This window comes from Oryctolagus cuniculus, chromosome 9, assembly GCF_051225735.1.
Source record: "Oryctolagus cuniculus isolate XC-2025 breed Fujian yellow rabbit chromosome 9, ASM5122573v1, whole genome shotgun sequence".
Taxonomy (NCBI): Eukaryota; Metazoa; Chordata; class Mammalia; order Lagomorpha; family Leporidae; genus Oryctolagus; species Oryctolagus cuniculus.
The window spans coordinates 95,288,682-95,307,442 of record NC_142875.1 but is presented as its reverse complement, the minus strand read 5'-3'; the positions used below and the strand labels follow the sequence as shown (position 1 = coordinate 95,307,442).

The following is an 18,761-nucleotide window of genomic DNA, read 5'->3' as shown; positions in this document are numbered from 1 at the left end:
CCTAAATGGTCACAAAGGCCAGTGCCAGGCTAGGCTAAGGCCAGGAGTCTGGAACTCCATCCAGGTCTCCCATGGGAGTGGTAGGGACCCAAGCACTTGGGCCATCTTCTGCTGCTCTGCCAGGTGCATTAGCAGGAAGCTTACTCAGAAATGAAGCAGCTTGGGCTCAAACTGATGCTCATTTGGAATGCGGTGTCACAGCAAGGTTTAAATCCTAGTGCCACAATGCCAACCCCACCAATGAGCCTCTTTTTGATTAGGCCTCCTCTTTGGGCAAAATCTTTGTCTTGCCTAGCATACTTGTAGCAAGAATCTGCTCACCCTTGACATCTAATCACGCTGGCCGGCCTTCAGCAGGAAGCCTGTGAAGTCAGATGAACAGGAGTCCCCTACCCTTGAACTCCTCTTGGCAATTTTGTGCTTCCTGATCCTCTTCCTGTGGTTGCTGCCTGGAAATCCCCATATTCAGAGTTGAGCCCAATCTCTCATCCATTGACACCTGTTGTAAAAGTCCTGAATAAAAGGCCTTGCATAATTTTTAGTGGTAAATACCTGAATGCATGAACAGGAGTCAAAATGAGGGATAACAGTTTGATACCACTTCAACAATGATAGAGCAATGTGCACAGCTGGCTACAACTAATGCTTGATGGGGAGGAATCTGACTCACTCTCATGGGCTTAGGAAGAGGCAAATTTACTACAAAACCTTGATTTCAATTTCCCTTCTCCTCCCTCTATAGCTATCTGGTCAACCGCAGGCCAGGAGGTTTATTTGTATGCAGCAGCAGATTGAGAGAGGATTCTGGGTTGGGGTCATCAGGCTTGATGCTGGCAGTTAATAAGGCTGTCAGCTTGTGTCAGTTTTGTTTAAATGCCTATTTCTCTGAGGTACACACTGAAAATGATAGAAGGTGACTTTAATTAGGGTCCCAAGGTGAAACGCTAGTTTGATGCTTAGAAGAATTTAGTGCTGTAGACATGAGTGAGTCTCTACCACCCACCTTCTTCATTTTCTTTCATGTAATTCAAGGCCAAGTGACACATGAGAGAAATTCATGGAAATAATATTACATTTGGAAATAGAGGAATATTTTGAAGTAAATATTTGTGTCTGTACTACTTGGATTGAAAAACTTCCCACATAATTAGCCCAATTTTCTGGTGTTGTTTAATTGGGACCCAGGAAGGGGATAGCATGTATTTATGTGTATTTCAAATGCACAAGAAATTTTTTATCCAAATTAGTTAACTGGAGGGTAATACAAAAACTGAGAACAGGGTTAGCCATAGTGGTACCTGAATTAAACCTTATGGACAGCAATATCTAATAAAGTGATGTGTCTATAACAAGATTCTTTTCCTTAATTTTTAAAAATTTATTTGAAGGAGACAGAGAAATTCTTCTATCCTCTAGTCTGCCCCCGAAATGCCCACAACAGCTGAAGCTGAGCCAAGTTGAAGTCAGGAGCCAGAAACTTAGGGGTGACAGGGACCCAACTATTTGAACCATCACCTTTTGCCTCACAGGGTGCACATTAGCAGGAAGCTGGAATCAGAAACAGAGCCAGGACTCAAACTCAGGTACTCCAATATGGGATGCAAGCATCCAAAGTGATGTATTAACCACTGTGCCAAATGCCCACCCTTATAATGAAATTCTTAAATCTCCAGAGCAGAGAACAAATGTCGTACTATAAGAGAGTACTTCAAAAATTCATGGATAATGTTATTAAAAGATAAGTTATTTTGGTGCAAAGAATGTTTAAATCTGTTCAGTTTTTTTCATAATACACATTTTTCCATAGACTTTTTGAAGATCCTTCATATGCATGGATTCTAACTTCTTTTTGCACCAAAATAAAATTATATTTTAAAGATTTATTTATATGAAAGGCAGAGTTAGAGAGGGTTAGAGAGAGCTTCCATCTGCTGGTTCACTCACCAAATGGCTGCAGCAGCCAGGTCGAGGCCAGGCCAAGTTCAGGAGCCAGGAATTCCATCTGGGTCCCTCTCATGGGTGGCAGGAGCCCATGCACTTCAGCCAACTTCTGCAGCTGTCCCAAGTTCATAAGCAGGAAGCTGGATGGGAAGTGGAGCAGCCAGGACTCAGCCACTGCTCTTCTATGGGATGCTAGACTTGCAAATGGCAGCTTAACCCACTGTGCCATGACACCAGCCCCAAATTTATCTTTTAATTACACTTTCCATGAGCTCCTCAGGTCAGTGAGAGGCATGACTAGTGATCAGTCAGGCTTTGTGAAATGACTGCTTGGGAAGGAGTAGTAGGGTCCATCACCCCTTCTGGCGTCCTGAGGCATGGGGCTGTGCCCCCTCCACCCCCGCAATGCCAATTCACTAGGGCCAGGCTTTCCCCCACTCTCACCTTTTCCTCTTCTTCTACTTCAGTCTTTTGCTCTTTGAATGGAGGTTGATACTAAACCCAGAAGCACTATCTAAATGTGTTCAAAGACAAATTCATGACCAACATCAGACCTGTTTCTCAATGCATTCTTAAAGTTAGTTTTGATGGGCGAGGGGGAAACTTGTACCCAGAAAACACTTATAAGAGTCTGGGGTTGATCACAGTCCCCAATGACACAATTCCAAATATTGACATCCCCAAAGATCCAGTTGCAATATGGAATGATTAAAATGCCAAATGTTGAAATTCTGATAGCTAAAATTAAAAAATTACAGTTTTGGGAGCCATCATTGTGGCACAGTGAGTTAAGCCACTGCCTGTAATGCTGGCATCCCATATGGGCACCAGTTTGAGTTCTGGCTGCTCTATTTCTTATCCATCTCCCTGTTATTGCACCTGGGAAAGCAGCAGAAGATGGCTCAAGTCCCTGGGCCCCTGCCACCCAAGTGGGAGACCCAGATAGAGTTATAGGTTCCTGGCTTCCACCTGGCCTAGCCCTAGCTATTATGGCCATTTGGGGAGTGAATCAGTTAGTGAAAAATATATCTCTCTCTGTCTCTCTCTCTCTGGAACTCTGCCTTTCAAATAAATAAATACATACATACATCTTTAAAAACAATCCTACAATTTCCATGGGGAATAAGGGCTAATATTTGGGATAAAATCTTTCAGGATGATGACTGGCACCACAGCAATTTATCTGAGTAAATTTTTATTATGTACTTTGTCATAAAGACAAAAATCTTAACAAAAGAAGTCACTTAAAATGTATTCTTCAGAGCCGGCGCCGTGGCTCAATAGGCTAATCCTCCACCTTGCGGCGCCGGCACACCGGGTTCTAGTCCCGGTTGGGGCGCCGGATTCTGTCCCGGTTGCCCCTCTTCCAGGCCAGCTCTCTGCTATGGCCAGGGAGTGCAGTGGAGGATGGCCCAGGTGCTTGGGCCCTGCACCCCATGGGAGACCAGGAAAAGCACCTGGCTCCTGGCTCCTGCCAGGATCAGCGCGGTGCGCCGGCTGCAGCGGCGGCCATTGGAGGGTGAACCAGCGGCAAAGGAAGACCTTTCTCTCTCTGTCTCTCTCTCACTGTCCACTCTGCCTGTCAAAAAAAAAAAAAAAAAAAAAAAAAAAAAAAAAAAAAAAAAAAAAAAAATGTATTCTTCAACTGACATGAGAAACTTAAATCACTATGTTTGTATTTACGATGCACACTGATGTGAATTTATGGGAATAGAAAATCTGAAGAAAATGAAGTAGGTAATTTATGAAAGCATTTTACTGCTGTAACGTTAATGTGCAGGCCAGTTCTTATATTTTACAACCCTTTTGCAACCTGCAATTCTTTATGGGTTCATCATGGATTGTGATGATGTATTTATCTTTGTGATGGCATTAGTCTGACCCTTTTCTTTCCTCTGAACTATAGTCTCCATGAAGGAGGATGCCTCATCTTTGCTCATTTCTTCATTTTATTCCTAATAACAAATCCTGACTTTCTGGTAGAATCTCGAATGAATATTTTATATGTGGATTTGAATAGATTTTTTTGGTAATGTGTACATTACTAACATGTCAGCACTATGCTATGTATTTTATTTTTGTATCATTTCCAGTACTGGAAGTATAAATTGTTTAAGGATTTCTAGTTCGTTTTATGAATTTTTTGCAAATTAGATTTTTAAAAATATTTATTTATTTAGACAGGCAGAGTGGACAGTGAGAGAGAGACAGAGAGAAAGGTCTTCCTTTTCCGTTGGTTCACCCTCCAATGGCTGCTGCGGCTGGCGCACTGCGCTGATCTGAAGCCAGGAGTCAGGTGCTTCTCCTGGTCTCCCATGCAGGTGCAGGGCCCAAGGACTTGGGCCATCCTCCACTGCACTCCTGGGCCACAGCAGAGAGCTGGACTGGAAGAGGGACAACCGGGACAGAATCTGGTGCCCTGACCGGGACTAGAACCTGGTGTGCCGGCGCCATAGGCCGAGGATTAGCCTAGTGAGCCGAGGCACCCGCCAGCAAATTAGATTTTAAGAAACAGCATTATCATGACACTGACTTGGGTGTAATTTTTGTGCATCTACATAAGGATGTTGAGACTTCCTCAATAAATGAAAAGATGTCTTTTTGTACATCTGCACTTGGGAAAGATAAGACTTTTCCAGTTCTCAGTTCTTTGGGAACTGCATATGTAGTGGGAACTCAAGGCAAATTTTTTTTTTAAAAAAAGATAATTTTTTTGAAAGAAGAGTTAGAGAAAGAGAAAGAGACAGGAGAGATCTTCCACATGCTGGTTCACTCTCTAAATGGCCACAACAACCAGGCGAAAGCCAGGAGCCTGGAGCTTCTTCTGGGTATCCTAATTGGGTGGCAAGGGCCCAAACACTCAGGCTATCTTGTGCTGCTTTCCCAGTCTCATTAGCAGCAAACTGGTTTGGAAATGGAGCAACTGGGATACAAACTGGTACCCATATGGAATACTGGCATCACAGGCAGCTACACCACTACACCACAACATTTGTCCAGTTAATGGCAATTTTTGATCAGTTTTCTCAAAAGACATACATTTTCTGTTGTGGTATTTCAAATGATCACAAAATTATTTTTTTTAAATTAAAAAAATTTATTTATTTGAAAGAGTTATGCAGAGGCAGAGAGAGAGAGAGAGAGAGAGAGAGAGGTCTTTTTTTTTTTTTTTAATTTTTGACAGGCAGAGTTAGACAGTGAGAGAGAGAGACAGAGAGAAAGGTCTTCCTTTTCTGTTGGTTCACCCCCCAATGGCCGCTGCGGCCAGCGCACTGTGCTGATCCGAAGCCAGAAGCCAGAAGCCAGGTGCTTCCTCCTGGTCTCCCATGTGGGTGCAGGGCCCAAGGACTTGGGCCATCCTCCACTGCACTCCCGGGCCACAGCAGAGAGCTGGATTGGAAGAGGGGCAGCTGGGACAGGATCCGGCGCCCCGACCAGGACTAGAACCTCGTGTGCTGGCACCGCAGGCGGAGGATTAACCAAGTGAGCCACAGCACTGGCCGAGAGAGAGGTCTTCCATCTGCTGTTTACTTCCCAAATGGCTGCAACGGCCGGAGCTGGACTGATCTGAAACCAGGAGCTTCTTCTGGGTCTCCCCTGCAGGTACAAGGGCCCAAGGATTTGTGCCATCTTCTACTGCTTTCCCAGGCCATAGCAAAGAACTGGATTGGAAGTGGAGTAGCCAGGACTCAAACCGGCACCCATATGGAATGCCGGCACTGCTGTGGAGGCTTTACTCACTACGTTACAACACCGGCCCCAGATGATCACAATTATAAAGTTGGGTGCAGGCTGGCGCTGCGGCTCACTAGGCTAATCCTCCGCCTTGCGGCGCCAGCACACTGGGTTCTAGTCCCGGTCAGGGCGCCGGATTCTGTCCTGGTTGCCCCTCTTCCAGGCCAGCTCTCTGCTATGGCCAGGGAGTGCAGTGGAGGATGGCCCAAGTCCTTGGGCCCTGCACCCCATGGGAGACCAGGAGAAGCACCTGGCTCCTGGCTTCGGATCAGCACGATGCGCCGGCCGCAGCGGCCATTGGAGGGTGAACCAACGGAAAAGGAAGACCTTTCTCTCTGTCTCTCTCTCACTGTCCACTCTGCCTGTCAAAAAAATAAAAAATAAAAATAAATAAAGCTGGGTGCACAAAATCACCAACCATTGTGATATGCATTTATACATTTCACTTTTGACCTGATTGTGAATATTTTTTATATGCTCATTAATACACTATACACACATGACTTTTGTTAGTGTACTTCAGTGATTATTCCTGCAAAATTGTGTTTCCATTGATTATTTTACTTTGTAAAATGGCCTGCGAAGTAAAATGCTGTTTTTGTTTGTCACATAATGCCACCCCCCTTTGCCCTTAAAAACAATACATCCTTACATGAAACACACCATTTAAAAATTTCAAATGTACAGGATCCGTGCTGCGGCATAGTAGGCTAAGTTTCTGCCTGCAGCGCCAACATCCCATATGGGTGCCAGTTTGTGTCCCGGCTGCTCCTCTTCTAATCCAGCTTTCTGCATATGCCCTGGGAAAGCAGTAGAAGCTGGCCCAAGTGCTCTGACCCTTCCAACCATGTCGAACACCTGGAAGAAGGTCCTGGCTCTTAGCTTCAGATCAGCTCAGCCATTTGTGGAATGAACAAGCAGATGGAAGACCTCTTGTAACTCTGCCTCTCAAATAAATAAAATATTTTTAAAAGATTTCAACTGCACTAAAGATTAATTTTTATTTGATTACATTGCTTTCAGAATTAGTCCTAAGAGGGTCTTTATGCACATAAACGTGTGAATTTACTTAAATACAAATATGTAAATGTCTGCTAGTCTTTCCGCCATCATTTCCCCCATCTCTTGCTTTCCTTGTCTGCCTATTTTGAATTCTTTCTTGCTACTGAGTGGAATGTACGTATAATCGTCATCTAAAACTTTCCCGTACCAAAGCATGATTTCAATAAAATAAGCATATTTATGAAAATGTGATGACAATGAGTATTAGCACTTCCAAACAATTGCAAGTACAAATGAGTTCTGATATGCTCAGGATAAAATTATGCACCTTGAATAAAATCTCCCAGAGGACTCAGAATGGGTCTTTCTAGACTTGAGCTACTGATGTGGATTCTAGAAAAAAAAGGCAGCAGATTCCATCCTTTCTCAATCCAAGGGGAACCTCAGAGACTAATGCTGGGGTCTGCACAAGTCCAGCCTCCAAACTGTTCTTCCCCTTCTTTTCAGGGCCTACAGTTTCATTGTTCCTGGTTCTCCAAGGCGTCCATGCTCAGCTACTGTTATGCATTGTACAGTATATTCCATAGAATGAGACTGCTCTAAAAATTGCCTTCGGAACCTTGGAATATTTTAATGATTGCTCCTTCTGAGTTCTCATTCAGGAAGACCTAAAGGCCTTAGAACCTGGCCGTGTCTATATAAAGACATCTAGAGGCTTCTCTCTGGGTTTTTGCATTTGGGAAGTGGCAGGGTGGGTGGAGCTGTTGTGTGGGGCTGGAACCTCCATAGGGCAAGGACTTTCTGCTAGACAACTGGCCAGGACCTTCTCGGGAGTAAGTTTGCTGTGAGAGAGGGTGGGATGGGAAGGAGGTGGCACTGGGGGAGGCCCTCCTCAGCACTTGTTTCTAACACTGGCTCCAGCTCTGGGGAGAAGTATATCTCTTCCTGCACAATCGGGAGGCCAAGGCCAAGGAGGCAGGTGGCTCCACACAGCTCTTCTCTTCTCTGTGTCCCTGCAGTAACCAAGAGACACACCGGGCCTGAGCCCAGGAGCTAGAGGACATACTCCCTCTTCATTTTGTGTAAGAGAAGAATGAAGTGCTTGCTACTAGTCCATGACCAAAGACTCAGAAAACAATGGGTTTCATTGTTTTTTGTTTTTAAGATTTTAAAAAAATTTTTGAAAGGCAGAGTTACACAGAGAGAGAGAGAGTCACAGCCTCTGGACTGAGCCAGGCTGAAGCCAGGAGCCTGAAATTCCATCTGGGTCTCTCATGTTAGGGGGCAGGGACCAAAGCACTTGGACCATCTTCTGCTGCTTTCCCTGGTGCATTAACAGGGAGTTTGATTGGAAATGGAGCTGGTGCTCATATGAGATGCTAGTGCTGCAGGTGGCAGCTTAACCCACTGTGCTACAATGCCAGCCCCAAAGACAGGGATCTTTCCCAAATGCTCTGAAGAGAGTTGCTGTTGCCAAAAGTTGCAGATGCCCTGAAGAAGGGTGGTAAGAAACAGCAAGGTGCTGGGACAGAGGCCTGTGGATCTAGTCCCTGTGCAATATGTGGCACGTCATTGACCTCAGATCTGTAAACGGCTCTCCTGGTAGTTCCCATGGTGAGATAACATAGGCAGAGGGCCAACTCTGTCTCATAGACATTAAACTCCCTCTCTACAGCCTTTTGTAGGAAAGAATTACAGGTGAGTAGTGAGCTTAGAAAGCAAAGTTAGTCCCCATAATCCAGTCACCAAAACTGTCAAAGAATCCTGCCCTGTGGCTGCCTTCCAGAATACCTGATGATGGTGATGGCATAGAGGTTAAGTCCCTGCTTGGGATGCCCTCATCCCATGTCAGAAGGCCTGGGTCTGGCTCTGGTCTCCAGCCCAGCTTCCTGTTGGTGCACACCTGGTGCATACTCTGGGACACAGCAGGTGATGGCTGAAGTAGTTAGGTTCCTGCCAGGCATACGGGAAACCTCGGTTGAGTTCCTGGCTAGTTGGCAGTTTCCAGCTGTTGGGGGGCAATTCAGGGGTGAGCTGGTAGATCTCTCTCATCTTTGTCTCAGTCTACTTCTGAAAGTCTCTCTGCTTATCAAATAAAATTGAGAGAGATGATTGCAACAGCCAGTACTGTGATTTTTGTATATTATCTCATTTAGCATTCCCAGCAACCCTGGGGTAGGAATTAGCACCCATGTTGATAGCTCAGAAGACTAGGCTGAGAACCACCCAGCCAAGGTCATTGGAGCCTAAGCTCACATCAGCACTCACAACTGATCACTGAGCCACAAGTGGGTTGCTCTGGGCCTCCCTGTGCGCATAACAGACACTACAACTTTTCCTGTCCAATCTCAACACAGCTGCAATATGTAACCCAGTTCCTCTGTTTGATGAGGGAAAAGAAACCCAGGTGGATACCACACACCTAAGGTCACATGACCAAAGGCTGTACAATGGGACTTAAAACCCAGTTAGAAAATCTGGACTTGGTCCAATAGATTCCACCAGGGAGATCATGGCTCCTCTACATCCTTGGGGCTTCATGCGCTTGCCATGTTAAATGTGATAGCATTTAACTTTCTTTGTGATAGTGATTACTGACTTTTTGTTTGTGGTCTGCTCCTAACTAGAAGGGATGTGCCATGGGGTGTTGCTCTGCTCTTTGTCACCCCAGCACCAACATTTCCTGGCACCTCTAAGGATTTGTCCAATGAATGGATTTGTCTAGTCCATAAGGCTAACCCCTGTGAGCGTGAGGCAGGTTCACCTCTCTGGTTAATACATTTGTATCTTGGCAGGGACATTTCTGTAGGACTTTTCTTAAAAGATTTATTTATTTATTTATTTGAAAGGCAGAGATACAGAGAGTGGGGAGGGAGAGAAACTAAGAGAGATCTTCCATCTGCTGGTTCACTCCCCAAATGGTTGCAACGGCCAGACCTGGGCCTATCCAAAGCTAGGAGCCAGGAGCTTCCTCTGGGTCTCCCATGTGGGTGGCAGGGGCCCAAGCACTTGGGCCATCTTCTGCTGCTTTCCCAGGCACATTAGCAGAGAGCTGGATTGGAAATGGAACAGCTGAGACTGGGACCAGCGTGCCCATATGGGATGCCAGCACCAGCACTGCAGGTGGTGGCTTTACCCACTATGCCATAGTGCCGGCCCCTCTGTAGGACTTTAATACAGTGGGAACCATGGTGGGTTGTTTGTAGAGTGTTGGATAGAAGCATCTTTGCAGCCCTGCAGATCGCCGTCTCAGGTGAACCGCAAGTGACAGTATGCAACTGCATTCCACGGTGTCACCTAGTGATGTTTTTAATGTGGGAGTTTTCACGGAGGGGAAAGAACCCATCCTGGATGAGCACATTCTGTGGGAGCACGTGTTACAATTGGGGGGCCTGGCTCAGGGCAGCAGCTGCCTGTGCTTTTCAGTCAGGCTCACCTGGTTCCCTCTGTGAACTTCCTTAGGCCTGTCGTTTTTTGTACACCAGTTTCTTGTTATTTTTTAAACATGAGTTTCCAGTAGCAGCTTGACTGTTTAAAAACCTCAATCCTGGGTTACTTGGGAATGGTGGAGGGCAGGATCACATTAAAAATTAAAATTCAACTGAATTATAGAATTCAATAGGGGAGTAGGCATTTGGCGTGGGGGGTTAAGGTGCCGAAGGCCCACATCAGAGTGTCTGGGTGTAATTTCTGGCTCCAGCTCCTAACCGCAGCTTCCTGCTAATGCAGACTTCAGTCGGCAGTGGTGACGGCTCCAGCAGGCGGGTCCCTCTGCTCCACTTTCCATCCAGCTCTCTGCTATGGCCTAGGAGAGCAGTAGAAGATGGCCCAAGTCCTTGTGCCCCTGCCTGTGTGGGAAGACCTGGAGGAAGCTCCTGGTTCCTGGCTTTGGATCGGCTCAGCTTTAGCTGTTGCAGCCATTTGGGGAGTGAACCAGAAGATGGAAGACTTCTCTTTCTGCCTCTCCTTCTTTCTCTGTGTAACTCTTTCAAATAAACAAATAAATCTTTTCTTTTTTTTGGACAGGCAGAGTTAGACAGTGAGAGAGAGAGACAGAGAGAAAGGTCTTCCTTTGCTGTTGGTTCACCCTCCAATGGCCGCCGCTGATCAGAAGGCAGGAGCCAGGTGCTTATCCTGGTCTCCCATGCAGGTGCAGGGCCCAAGCACTTGGGCCATCCTCCACTGCACTCCCTGGCCACAGCAGAGAGCTGGCCTGGAAGAGGGGCAACCGGGACAGAATCCGGCACCCCGACGGGCAAGGGACTGGGTATAGCACAGTGGGTTAAGCAGATGCATGTTACAGGCACTGATTCCGTCCTGGCTGCTCTGTTTCCCTTCCAGCTCCCTAACGTGCCTGGGAAGCCCAAGTACTTGGCTTTCTGAGGTTCCTGCCTCCCCTGTTGGGAGACCAGGATGGAATCCTGGCTTTGGCCTGGCCCAGCCTTGGCTGTTGCAGCCATTTGGGGAGTGAACCAGTGGATGGAAGATTCTCTCTCTCTCTGTCTTCCTCTGTCATTCTGCCTTTCAAATAAAACAAATAAACTTTTTAAACCTCTCTTATTTAAGTCTAATACTGTAATCAAAACCATAGAGGTTGGTCAGGACTTGTTTGAAATTTTCTTTGCGCAATCGGACCTTAAGACACGGTGCGTGTGCGTGCGTAAGTGCGTGGGAGTTCTCACCGCCTGAAGCTGGGGAAGACACCATACCCAGGAATCTGAAGTTCGCTGGCGTCAAGACTCTTCTCTCCTCTTAGCCTTGTTTCCCAGTTCTTCTCTGCTGGCTCAACCCTAGGCGACGCCAAAGAGTTGCAAAGCGACTCCGCCTTCTCATGAATATGGAACAGCAAGGGGGCTGGGAGGCAGTCCGAGAGAACACCCTGAAGAAACTAGCCGAGTCTGCCCGGCCGCCGCCGCCGCCTGCCCCGCGTCCTTCGAACAGCAACAAACAGCAGTAAGGGCCCGGGTCTCGCCTGCCGCTCTGGCCGCGGAGCCGCTCCTCGCCTGGGGCCGGTGGCGTCCGAACGGCACTCCTGAGCCACGTTACGCTCCGGCCGGAAAGCGGCGGCCCGAGGGACTTAGCACCGCGCCACCCGGGGCCAGGAGGTCCCCGCCTTTGAGGTGCACATGAGGAGCTCTCCGAGCTGTCGGAACTGCGTGCGCCCAGGGCTGAGCGCCGGGTCCGCCGCGCCGTGACTCTCCTCCGGCGGGCTGTGCGCGGGGTTGTCCCGTCCCCCCAGGACCGCGCTGCGAACGTGAGAGGAATGCTGGGCAAGGTCAGTGGTGTCCACGCGCTGCCGCCGGTCACCCTTCCTGCACGTCTGCAGCAAGGACACCTAAGCAGCGCGTGGCCGAAATCCTAGGTTCGCGGCTCGGCGGCTGCGGGTCAGAGAAGGAACCGAGGAGCCGGCGGCGCGAGCGTTTGAAAAGTGGCGGCGCCCCAGCAGGTGCCGAGGCAGAGCGCGCGGACCAACACAAAGCCGGCGTGGCGGCGCGGCCGCGTAGCCCTGGCAACGGGGGCGGGGCCGAGCGCGGCGTGCCGGGGTTGCCAGGCGACCGAGGGCGCGCGGGCGCGGGGGTGGGGCCGGCGTTCGGTGGCCGGCGGTTTCCTCACGCGCCGCCGGGTGTTGGCAAGCGGCTTGTCCCTTGTTTAGAGATTAGGGCGTCCCCGCTACCGCCTCGTTGCCGCCATGATGCTCTGCTTTCTGGAAAAGTATTTGGATTACCGTCTGTCGGGAGAGATGGAAAAGAAAGCAGCCTTTTCTAAAGTTAGGAAAAAGAGATACTCCACTTCCTTGTTTTCAAGGCAGCGTTTGCTGACAGGCCATTCCTTAATTATCAGAAAAATTACAAAGCCGTGTTTGCATCCGTGAATACAAATTGGTCTTAAGCTGTCCCACGTATTTACCGAATTTTTGGAAAAGTACATACAGCGAGTAGCAGGCATTGTACAATAAGCCACACAGTTCCGTTAGAGTGTTTAACATGTGCTTTTCACAAGGGTGGGAGAATTCACTGGGAATTCTGTTACGTGTAAATATGCCAGCCTGTTTGCTTCAGCCGCAATCTACAGGGAAAAGATGACAAGGACTTTGAATTATCTTTTCCAGTGCAATGATTGGTGGCCATTATAATATTCACTGCCCCCTTACCCAACCCGCTTTTTCTTTTTCTTTTCCTATAACTAAAGACAACTTTTGGTGTTTTTTAAGATGACATCTTAAAAAACTTAGTTATTTTTAATTTACTTGAGAGAAAGATCTTCTATCTGTAGGTTCACTCCCCAAATGCCCACAATGGCCTGGGTTGGGCCAGGCCAAAGCCAGGAGTCGGGACCAGTCCAAGTTTCCTGTAAGAGTGACAGGGACCCAAGTCTTTGAATCATCACCTGTTGCCTTCCAGAACAGAGTAGCTGGCCCTCAGGTATGGGACGAGGGTGTCCCAAGGAGCGACTTAACTACTGTGTGTAATGCCTTCTCCTCTTTTGGTGTTTGTAATTTGTTTTTCCAGAGTTAGTGTTTTACAAAGACATTGATGAAACATTACCAGTTAGTGCTTTCTATTTTTAAAATTTAGTTATTTATTTGAAAGGGAGTAACAAAGGGGGCGAAAGAGAGAGAGAGAATCTTCCATTCTCTAGTTCACTCCCCTAATGCCTGCAACAGCTGGAGCTGGGGCAGGCTGAAGCCAAGAACCAGAAACTCCATCTTGGTCTCCTGTGTGGGTGGCAGGAACACCAACTACTTGGACCATCATTTGCTGCCTTCCAGGTACCTTAGCAGGAATCTGAATCAGAAGCATGCAGTAACCAGGATTCAACTCAAGCACTCAGCAATGGGATCTCCCATCTGCTAGTTCACTCCCCAAATGGCTGTAAAAGCAGAGCTGGACCAGGTCAAACCCAGGAGCCTGGAACAGATCTCCCACGTAGTCAGTAAAGACCCAAGTACTTGAATCATCATCTGCTGACTTCCACAGTACATCTTGGCAGGAAGCTGGATTGGAAGCAGAGTAGCCTGAACACAAACCAGGAATGCTGATATGGGATCGAGGTGTCCCAGGCATTGAAAACCGCTGCACCAAATGCCCACCATATTATTTTACTATTATTTTTCCATATGTGAGGAAACAGAAATTCAGGGAAACTGAGTGACTTGGTCAGGGTCATTCAGAAAGGGAGAAACACACCTTCTGAAGAGGTCAAACAGTTCTGTGTTGTACTGTTACAAACCAGACACCCTTGTGAGCTTTGGCGGACTGGGTCTCTCATCAGACCTAGGGTGCTGGGTGCTGATGGCTCCTTTCCCTCTCACCTTCCCAAAGTTCCAGCTCTGGCTGGGAAGAACGTGAAGGAACTTCTTTTGAAAGACAAGTAAAGGGACTGAGCATCCGCCTGAGGTGCCAGTTCGTGTCCTGGCTGCTCCTCTTCTGATCCAGCTCTGCTGTGGCCCAGGAAGGCAGTGGAAGATGGCCGAAGTCCTTGGGCCCCTACATCTGCGTGGGAGACCTAGAGGAAGCTCCTGGCTCCTGGCTTCGGATCAGCCCAGCCCTGGCTGTTGCGGCCATTTTGGGGAGTGAACCAGCAGATGGAAGACGTCTCTCCCTCTCTCTATAACTGCTTCTCAAATAAATAAATATTTAACCAAAAAAAAAAAAAAAACCAACAACAACAAAACAAAACAAAAGACAAATAAAGAAAGAGGAGGCCAGCAGACAGGAGGAGTTGGAGCAGGGCTCAGTGGAGGCAAAGAAAACAAATCAGGAGAGAATGAAGTTGATTTAAAAAAAAAAGTTGATGTTCAAAAACAGGAATGAAGGAAGAGGCCAAGTGGATTAGTCAGCTGCAATTGCCCTAACAGCTCCTGGTGTGGGGGCTTAAATAACAGGTTGTTATTGTTTTACACTTTGGGAGGGCTGGAAATCCAAGACCAAGGATTGACCGTGTTGGTTCCTTCTGAGGCTTCTCTCTCAATGACCGCCTTCTCCCTAGTCCTCGAGAGGCCGTCCCTTGGTGTTCCCTGTCTCCTAATCTCTTATAAGAACACCAGTCATAGTGAACAGCAGTGCCCACCCTGATGACCTCATTTTATCTCCATTACCCTTTTAAAGGCTCTGTCTCCACAAGCAGTCACATTCTGAGATGCTGGGTGTTGAGATTTGAATGTGAACATGGAGCCCATAATAGAGAATAAGGAAGGTCGCGGTGGTCTACGACTTTGAAGACAAGATCTGTTCACTTGTTTCAATTGCTTTGTTGTTCCTATTAATATTCTCTCCTAGCACATTAAACGATTGAATGAATTGTGGCCATTTTTTACATCCGTATATTCCACTGGGTGTATATTTTTAAAATGGATATCTGGAAGTGAATTCTATAATTAACTTGCTTCTTATATTTCACTCTCACCTTTTCAAACCTTGTCACTTTTTGACATGGAAGATGAAACTGATGACAGTCCTATTTCCAGCCAGGCCTCACCTGTCCTTCTGCCTTTTTGGCACTGTGGGGTGATTTGCTGCGTAGTCACTGCCTGTGCAGTGTGAGAAGTCTGATAGAAATGGAAGTGCTGTGCCCTAGGCACCACGAAGCACAGATTTTACAAGCATCACAGCCATGAGGATGAGCGAGGGCAGTCTCTACCCGGATGGCGTTTTCCAGGCTTGCTTATCATGAGCTATGTTTGGCAGTGTTTCTGACTAGGAAAGGTAGCTCTAAGACTTGGAAGGTTTTCTCTGAGGCGTTGAGTAACAAGCTTATAATTGGAATGTGTTAAACAAATATTCAAATAGTTAAAATATGTGACCATAAAGTAGCAGGGCCTGGAGAGAAGGCAGCAAGTCTGTGGCCAGTGTTTGGCCCTTGGCTGGACTGCACAGAACCTGCTTAGTCAGGGTAAGAATCAATACTTTGTTTCACGATGGCCAAAGAATAAGGTTCTAGAGACTTCCATGATAAAAGTTTATATATCAACAAACTTTGAATCTCAAAATGCTTGAGTTTGTCTCCTTAACTTTCTTTGAGACTTCATATCTGCCTGCAGAAAAGATGAAGTGGTCTACTCTTTTTCATTTCACATCTTACCATTTGCTGAGAGGTTTAAGATGCCACTTCATGGCCCTTCCTGCAAGCTGAATTCAAATTCTGCCCATGGTTTTAGACATTGATTTTTACTTCAGTCTCACAAAGCCTACTCTCCACCATCTTGAATTGTGGATTTTTAATTTTTGTTTTGTGGCCATTCCTCTTTGCTTCTAAGTAAAAGGCCTTGGACTCTATTCTGAAAGGTCCCCACTGAGGAATGTGGGGCCCATCCATTTGGTGGGCTTTTTTTACCCCCAAAGAATCTCAAAAGTTTTCAAAATGTGCTCTTTGGACATAATCCAACAGCTCCCCTGGATGGGTGGAATCAGAAACAGGCTCTGTGGGAGCAGCTATTGTGATACCAGCCAGAAAAGAATGCTTAGTTCTTAGAGCAGCACATACTTAATTAGTGCAGGGATTGGTGCCAGCACCTGGAGTTTGAGAAGTCAGTTTTGGGGTTAGCGCAAATCCCTGAACGGCAGAACGCTAGCTTGCTCCTTTGGAGCTGAGCCAGACGTTTGTCTAAGAGGTCAGTTTTGCAGATCAGCTGGCACACGTGGAGGTGTGGGTTGGCTGTTCAGTAGCTGCTTCTCAAACACCTTTTAATTAAATTCTCACCTCATTGCATGCCCCTGAGATGAAGGAATGGAAGAACCAAATGCAAATGGAGAAAGAGCGGGGAAAACTGACTGCTCCTGACTGTTGAGGACTTCACACTCCTCATGTCCATGAGCTGCTGGAGAAGGTGATGGCATTGGAGTGGCTTGCAGGTTCTCTTACACTCGGCATGGATTTGTCAGTCACTTACAATGCCAGGAGTACTTTAAGAAGTTCATGGGGAAATGGGATTAAGAGGTACGTTTATTCTGGTTCAAGAAAGCAATTGGAAATCCACACTTAATTTCTTCATAATACCAGTTTCCATGAATTTTTTGAAGATCATGCATGCATGTGAATTTTCAATATTTTTCCTCCACCAAAATAAACTTAGCTCTTAATTCTACTTTCCCACCAACTTTTTGAAGACACTTCTTACCCTCTGTGCCAACAGGGGCATGAGTAGATACATCATGGATGCTCTCCTTGTGTAGTTTGTCATCAGATTCGTGGTAGATGGATATGAACACAGAAACGCACAGTGAAAGACCAAGTCCAGTACATTCTCCCTGAGATGCCCCAGTGTCCTGGAGCAAGCCAAGGCACCACATCCCCCTCGGTGATGAGGCTGCTTTCCTGATGTCGGCCCCCTGCATGTTTTCATGACCCCAGTGCCCCCAGACCAGGCCCTGTCCTGCTTTTCAGTGCAGCATCCTACCTGATCCAGTGAGGATGGGTCAAGAAATCTTACTTCTGCCTCTGTGAACCAAGGTGAAGCAGACTGTAGGATTGGAAGTCTTTACCTTCCTGAAGGAATTCCTCCATCTGAAGGAAATAAAGGAAGGGGCTTGTCTGAGGGAGCAGAAGAGAAAGAGTCCTTTTTACTCTCTTTCTGCATTTCTGATAATAGCTATGAATCGCTGGAAAACCACAAAAAGATGCGTGAGTGTTTATTTTTAGGACAGAGGATGTTTAGGTAACAAAATAACCTGTACTGTGTTGAGGAGGACAGCAAGGCAGAGAGGAGAAAAATACTGGTCTGAAATTCCAGAATGTGGAACAGATGTTTTAGTTATTTGTGTCCCACATTAGGGTAACCAGGTTCTGATGCCCAACTCCAGCTTCCTGCTAATGGCGACCCCAAGAGGCAGTGGTGATAGCTCAAGTGATTGTGTCCCTGCCACATACATGGGAGACCTGGACTGAGGTCCAGACTCCCAGCCTCAGCCTGAGCCAGGACTTCTGTGAGAGTGAACCAGCGAATGGCAGCTGTCAAGTATCTGCCTCTTTCAAATAAAAAAATAGAGTAACCTCAGATGGCTACAAAAGACAGGGCAACAGCCAATTGCCTATATCGTGAGACTGATGGAGGGAAATACACAGTGACCAGGAAACCTGTCCTGGAATTTGGGAGTATCTCCTGGGAGTAGCTCAGTTAATCCATGGAGTTCCAATCTCACCTAGAGGGATCCCCAGAAGGTTGTATCTTGTCTCTTATTCCATCCTTCCTGGTGTTTCTAGATGGACAGATAAACTCCGTTCTGGGATGTTAGGTTTGCAGGTTGTGTGTGTGTGTGTGTGTGTGCGCTACTGTCTCATGAGCATATATCAGGTATTTGGAGTTAGCCTATTCATTGTCTATCTTGTTTTTAAGGAAAATGTATGCCAATTTCCAAAGAAGTGAAATATATTTTTGCTTCACAAAGCCTTGGTAACTTGAAGATGAAACCAACTGAGAGTTTTATTTGGTTGGCATAGACTGGAGAGGACTATATGCAAGTCTTGTCTCTAGCACAAATTAACATATGCTTAGCAAGCCAAATTCCTGGAGATTTAGATGTGTTATCTGCAAAAGGAGAGATTTGATTAGTTTGATTTGATTAGGTCCCACAGTGTTTTGGAATTCTATTCTTTCTAAAAACCAGACTGAAATAGAACATGCCTTCTCTAAAAATCTCAATGTTTCTCAAATCTCAATGTCTTTGCCTTTGATTGATGAGCCGTCTGTGCTCCCCATGAAGCTGTAAGGATCAGGGTTATCTCCCTGTTGGCTTGCACGAGACTGAGGAAGTCTCCGGACATTTTCAGAGGAGAGGATTTCTCAGATTTTCTTCGTTTGTTCTCTTGGCCCTTGCCTAGCTCACGTAGAGTTGTCTTCAGATGCCGCTGACTTTAGTGTCTTGTGAGCTTTTTTCGGTCTTGAGAAATGAGGACTGTACAGCAAATCAGGTTGGCACAAGAGTGTGCTCATCTCTCCAGGCAGGTTTTGGTGTGGCTGCGTTCTGTCTCAAGTTGAATATCACAAGATGACCCCTGGCTGTGGTTTGAATATGTCCACCGAATTTCATGTATTGAAAACTTAAGCCCCAAATTCACGGCTTGATGGTATTTGGAAATGGGAGCAT

The 18,761-nt window shown here is 46.7% G+C and overlaps 2 long non-coding RNA genes across 3 annotated transcripts in view; one reads left to right on the top strand and one right to left on the bottom strand.

Annotated features, from left to right (window-relative positions):
• The window catches only part of LOC127492129 (uncharacterized), a 58,175-nt gene extending 46,645 nt beyond the window's left edge, over positions 1-11,530 (bottom strand). Inside the window, exons 1-2 of one of the 2 annotated variants that reach the window (XR_016212954.1) lie at positions 11,388-11,530; positions 1,945-2,081 (exon numbers count right to left, since the gene is read on the bottom strand). This is a non-coding gene — a long non-coding RNA (uncharacterized LOC127492129). The remainder of the gene's footprint in view (positions 1-1,944; positions 2,082-11,387) is intronic. The other variant, XR_016212956.1, reaches the window with a different exon arrangement.
• A 327-nt stretch (positions 11,531-11,857) lies between these two features.
• The window catches only part of LOC138843845 (uncharacterized), a 96,382-nt gene continuing 89,478 nt past the window's right edge, over positions 11,858-18,761 (top strand). Inside the window, exon 1 of the long non-coding RNA XR_016212958.1 lies at positions 11,858-11,953. This is a non-coding gene — a long non-coding RNA (uncharacterized LOC138843845). The remainder of the gene's footprint in view (positions 11,954-18,761) is intronic.